The sequence below is a fragment of the Oryzias melastigma genome, linkage group LG24, assembly GCF_002922805.2.
Source record: "Oryzias melastigma strain HK-1 linkage group LG24, ASM292280v2, whole genome shotgun sequence".
Classification (NCBI taxonomy): Eukaryota; Metazoa; Chordata; class Actinopteri; order Beloniformes; family Adrianichthyidae; genus Oryzias; species Oryzias melastigma.
This window is the reverse complement of record NC_050535.1, coordinates 21,382,912-21,388,877: the sequence shown is the minus strand read 5'-3', so window position 1 is coordinate 21,388,877 and position 5,966 is coordinate 21,382,912. Positions and strand designations below refer to the sequence as shown.

Here is a 5,966-nt window from a genome sequence, read left to right as displayed (position 1 = left end):
TTGCTAATTTCTATAGCCGCTTCATCAAGAATTACAGCAAGATTGCCTCTCCATTACAAGCACTGATTGATTGATTGTTTATTTAAGACAGGGACAGCATATATAATAAAGCATTTAAAAATGCAAATATATAAGATTATAGTCTTTTAGACTAATTTCCATCTTTAGTCCCTATGGAAATGGTTGTTCATCTCCAAGTAAAAGTACAAGTTAAAACAATACATAAAAGGTAAACAGAAGTCTGAAAACAGCAGAAAAAACAAATTGGGTTGTCAATTGAGAAATACACAACAGGAAATTCATAAAACATAAAAGCAACATTTAAGGGAAACAAAAAAAACAAAAAAAAAACAATAGCAGTTTATACAGAGCCGTGGTGGCAGTTTTGATTGTCTAAAAGCCAGGATTTTATCTGTTTGCTAAATGAGCTCAAAGTTGTCAGTTGTCTTATTGTTGTGGGAATTGAGTTCCAGGTGTGAGACGCCCTGAAGGAGAACACAGCCTGACTAAAGGCGCTCTTCCTGAGAGGAACAGTGCAGTCACCCCTGGAAACAGCTCTAGTAGCCCTGTTTGTGTTTTTTGTAATAAATGTCTGTAGAGGAGGAGGGGCCAGGCCAGGGGTGGCCAACCCTGGTCCTCAAGAGCCTCAACCCTGCCTGTTTTCCAGCTCTCCCCAGACTGATTGATGCTGACAATTGAAATCAGGTGTGTTCAGTCAATCAGGATGTGGAATCATTTACGTCAACTTATCAGCAGGAAGCTGGTCAGGGAGAACTAGAAAACAGGCAGCGTTGAGGCTCCTGAGGACCAGGGTTGGCCACCCCTGGGCCAGGCCATGAAGAATTTTGTAAACTAGAATTGAATCATTGTATTTGACATTATTATTCCAGTCCAGCAGGTTGTGTCTTTTCAGTATATTACAGTGATGGTGGGCTTTGGGCTTTCTGTCTAGTACTTTTAGAGCTTGTTTATGGAGTGTTTTGATGGATTTCAGAGTTGTTATGTTGGCCGATGCCCAGCTGGTTAAGCAGTATGATAAGTGCGACATGATCATAGCATCAAAATACAGTTTAGCAGACTCTAGGGTTAAGTTGTTTCTGATATATCTGAAATTTGATAAGTTAAATTTAATTCTGTTAAGAGTTTTCTTTACATGTCTTTTAAAATCAAGTTGTGAATCTAAAACTACTCCAAGACATTTAAATTCTTGGACCACTTCAAGACTTTGACCTTTTACCATGATGTTAGGATCAGATTCAGTACTCACTCTCTTTGAAAAATACATACACACAGTTTTAGATACATTTAAATGTAGCTGTGAGCTTTGCAACCATTCACTTACATTATTACTGGGTATTCTAATGAGTTACAGATGCTGCACTCTTGTGGCTTTACTGAGTATTGCAATAAATAATAGATGCTGCCATAGATATCATATAGAGAGTAGATGCCGCATTGGCTGCTGGAGCGCAGGAATTGCGGCCGCCATCTTGGACCGGTCGTCCTGTCGCCAAGACAAACAAAAATAAAGAAGACAAACACAAGATGCCTGAGCATTGTGCGGCATATGCCTGCTCAAACTGGCGGACTATTGAAGCCAGGGATCGGGGATTACCTTTCACAAGTAAGTTTGAACATTTTTATTGGTTTTATTTAGGGAATAGACTATATTATTACTGTGTTGTTATCTACACCAGTGGAATCTTTGACAGCTAACGTAGCTATCTAGTGCTGGTGTTCACTCAGCTATGAAGGCTAACTGAGACTTTTTAAATCATATATTCCATAAAAATGGCACAGCAATGCTACTGTAGAAATAAAACAAATATAACTGGTATTAAATATCTTTCATTGCCATCCCACTCCACTGATTACTGAGGTGAAGTTAGTTGGATATTCGACAGACATTCACTCACTGATTTGCAAATAGGAACAACTGAACATCTGACTATAGAATAGTTTGCAAAGAAACTTACTCATGATTTTAGCTGCTTGGTTTATCATCAATAGAAATGTGAAATTTTTATTTTGTTGACAAAACAAAATGTTCTAAAAAATTTAAAGAATGAAATAAATAGAAAAAAATGAATAAAAAATGTAGATAGAAAATTGAAAACTAGGAATTAAATTGTAAGAAGAATGAAGAAAACAAGATGGACTTCCTTTATCATGTATATCATGTTTGTGTAGACTCTTCTGAATCTCTCTCTCTTTTATTTAATTTCGATTTTAAGGTTTCCCAAAAAAGATGTGAGGAAGAAGTGGGAAGTGGCCTTAAGGAGAGAAGGCTTCACTGCAACTGACTCGTCTGTGCTCTGCAGTGAACATTTTAAGCCAGAAGATTTTGACCGGACCGGTCAGATCGTGAGACTGAAAGATGGTGTTATTCCGTCAGTCTTCAACTTCCCGCTTCACCTCCAAAGAGTAGGTGTCTCATCATAAGGCTATCAGCATTCATAAATGAGATATTCTATTATTACAGGGCAGGGTGAGATACTACCAGCCAACCCTAAAGGCAAGAGTTTCACAACCCATTTATAACCATGAAATCTGGCAATGACCGGTGTATGAAAGAGTTCAAGCTAGATTTGAAAAACTGTGACATTTTTTCCTAGATTACTAAAATATTATGAGATGAATGTTTTGGTCTTTGGTTTATTTCTGTCTCATTTATTTAGGCCAATTAGTGAGCATGCAGGAACACCACAAAGAAACAAGCACACACCATGGTCATTGTCACCTATATGTTTTTCAATTTATTATCCTTCTTTATTTTAGCCAGAAAAGGGCAGAACCACATCTACCTCCAGAAGAGCTGAAGAGAGCATGTCAGCGGCCTCTCAGGATGAGACTTCAGCCTCACTTCCACAACCTCAGCCTAAAAATGTGAGTATTTGTATTTTAAACATCATAACATAATGGCCAACAGGTGGCTGATAAATACTGCAACAAAAAAAGAAATAAAAGTGATTCATTTTTTCCAGTTTTTTAATGAATTGTTAATTTTTTGTAATTGATTCCCGGCCCTAGTTTCGGCATATTACCTAAACTGTATTGATACTGTGTCATTTAATACTGACTCCTGCTGTACCAAAAAAAATCATTGCAGCCAACCAAGTTAAGATATACAGATTAAGTAAACTAGTGTACACACTATATTTGTTATTGTTGTTGTGGCCTCTTCATTCTCTTGCCTCGCTCAGTAATGCCTCATCATTGAGGAGGTTTTTGTTTTCTGCTACTAAAAGGAAGAATGTGTGCCATACTCTAGTGGTGTCACAGTGACGTGTGTGAAGGGAAACAATACTCAAACCATGTTCACCCCTCTGCCTACACTGTAAACCCGGATAAGTAGAGTTTACTAAAAAAATTTATAGAAACTGGTTGCCCTAAAAAAATTAAGTAATGTTTAGTTTAACGTAAAATAATTAGTAACATTAATTGCTTTGCCACTTCATTCCGCTGTTAATTTTAAGTTAAGTGCACTAACTTCCAGGTTGATTAAACTTAAAATAATTAGTGTTATTAACTGCATTGCCATTTTATTCCACTGATAATTTTAAGTTAAGTGCACTAACCTTCAAGATGATTAAACTTACCATTATTAGTAAGATCAATTTATGTACATATTTGTTCCACTTATAACTTTAAGCTGAATACACTAACCTCCAAGTTGATTTACCTTAAAAATCCCTTTTCCCAAGACTGCTATAAATTAAGGAAATAAAATGCAAAATCAGACGAGTGTCCATTCTTGATTATTTATTTGTCTCCATACACAGAAATTTGTCTTGTTAACATGTTTTTAAACTTGTCTTTATCTGGTCAATAAAAAATGTTTGTAATTAAAAAAAACAAACAAATAATACTGTTCTGAATCAGTATGGCATTAAACTACAACATTAAGAATGCTATACAACATAGGTAGCAATGCTAAAAACAAAAATCATATACAATCAGTATGGAATCAAATTGCAAAATCAGTGGTAATGCATAAATAAAAATTGCATATCGAACAGTGCCAACAGTAATGGTATTTTTAAAGTGCAACATTTCAAATAACCAAGCACTCACATCCAGAGCAATGGGTTAAGACCCCTGTTTTAAACACACACTTACTTCTTCAAAGATGGAATTTTGGGTTTCTACCCACCTCTGCCAAAGTTGAGCCTGACCAAATGAATAAAGTGGAAGGTGCTTTTCATGCACTTGGGGTAATCCAAGTGCAAAGCATAGATCAGTCCAAAAAGGACACAGAAAGCCGGCGGTAGGTTGGCCAGCTCCTCCATTACTACACTCCCTTCCAAGATGATGCTCACTCTGGATGGGTTGAGTTGAGGATGTCAAATGCAGAGGATTCCCACTGGAGTTTCACTGTACAAGTCCTTGTCAGTTGCATCCTAACAGAAAAAGACACAGACAGAAGACAATGCAATGTCAATATGCTGTATTGAAAGATTTAAATCAGATTTGAGACAGAACTGTTCAAGTAGTTTTCAAGAAATAAAAATATATACACACACACACACAAGATATTTTCATTCCAACATAAAAAAAGCAAAACTAAAAAAAAAACATTCACTTCATCATAAAAAATAATGTAAGAAATATTGATCAAATTAATCAGACGGTTTTATTTTAAATGTTAATGTCACCACTATTATAACTCAAATATTTTTTTCTTTGTTTATTCTTTTGCATTAGACTCATTTTTGACTATTCATTGCCATCGCTGTATGAGCTTTCACCATCGTCATCCGAAGCCCCTGTATCCTCAGATGAGTAAACCTCCAGTTCAAACTGGTAGGGCTGTACACCCTCCGAACCCTGTGTCGTAAAAACTTCCGTGTTTGATGAAGGCTCATCACCTTCATCCAAAGAAATATCCACTAAATCGTGGTCTACGTCGCTTCTCAAACCGTCCGCCATTGTTGTTTACACTCTGGGATCCCTGAAGTGACGTCACGCGCAGCCCCCGCCCATCACCACCTATCGCCCAAATTTAAAGCTGTGCACGACCATAAAATGATCAATAAAATCGCGCTGGATCATTTTAAGTGAATATTTTTATCAGATTCGTTTTCAAAGTTCCATTGACTTTATAAATAAAAAAAAAAATTGCCACTGCACGAGGCCTTTAACAGTCAATGCAAACTTTAGGTTAAATTTACGACAGAGAAAACCGCGGTCGGTCGCTCTCATAGACTGTATATAAAATAACACCAGATTCAGTCGTTCTGTCTTTTTTTCTGTCTCTAGTTCTTCACTCGAGGCCCACGACGTCCTCGTCGTCTGGCGGGGTAGCCACCAGTGCCGACGGCTAATTTACTGTGTCTTCGAAGAGAAAAAAAATGTCCGTTAAAATGTTATATGTTAAAATGCTAGCTAAATGTGCCTAAACATTACCACCCGAGTTTAGCTAATGAACACGTTTTTTTCCCACTGCTGTAAAAACTCTGGAATGAGAGCTAACTTTTAACAAGCTTCCACTGAGTAAACGTAGTCGCACACTCACCAGCCTCAATCGTCCCGTCTCCCTCCGTTTTTCATCTCCTCTACTCCAAATAAATGGCGGGCACAACAGCATCGAAGGGTTGAAAATTCTCAGGAAATGTGACGTACCACAACGGTCCTCAGGCAGGTGCCCTATGCTGCGTTCAGGTGCTATCAGAATAATCGGTTAATTTATAGACTGAGAAAAAAAAACTCTCAAACACTGATTAGCTACATCAAAAATCTGCCCATGAAGAATAAAATAGATTATTTATTTATTAATTTGCATGAACCATGATATCAAGTTAATATTTTATGATTTTAGGTACTGCAGAGTGTACTAGTAGAATACAATATCCAGTATGGGGTAAAACCTCTGATTTAAAGCTTAAAAAGTCTTTCTGCATAGTTGAGCAACATTTAATATCAAAGGTAACAGTTAGCCATCCATCCATTTTCTTGTCCGCTTCATC

General features: G+C 37.0%; 1 long non-coding RNA gene across 1 annotated transcript; it reads right to left on the bottom strand.

Annotated features, from left to right (window-relative positions):
• Positions 1–3,745: 3,745 nt before the first annotated feature.
• On the bottom strand, positions 3,746–5,548 carry LOC112158221. Its single transcript, XR_002921273.1, has 2 exons — positions 5,516–5,548; positions 3,746–4,400 (listed from the first exon to the last, which is right to left on the bottom strand). It is a non-coding gene; the product is annotated as an uncharacterized LOC112158221 (long non-coding RNA).
• Positions 5,549–5,966: the final 418 nt, after the last annotated feature.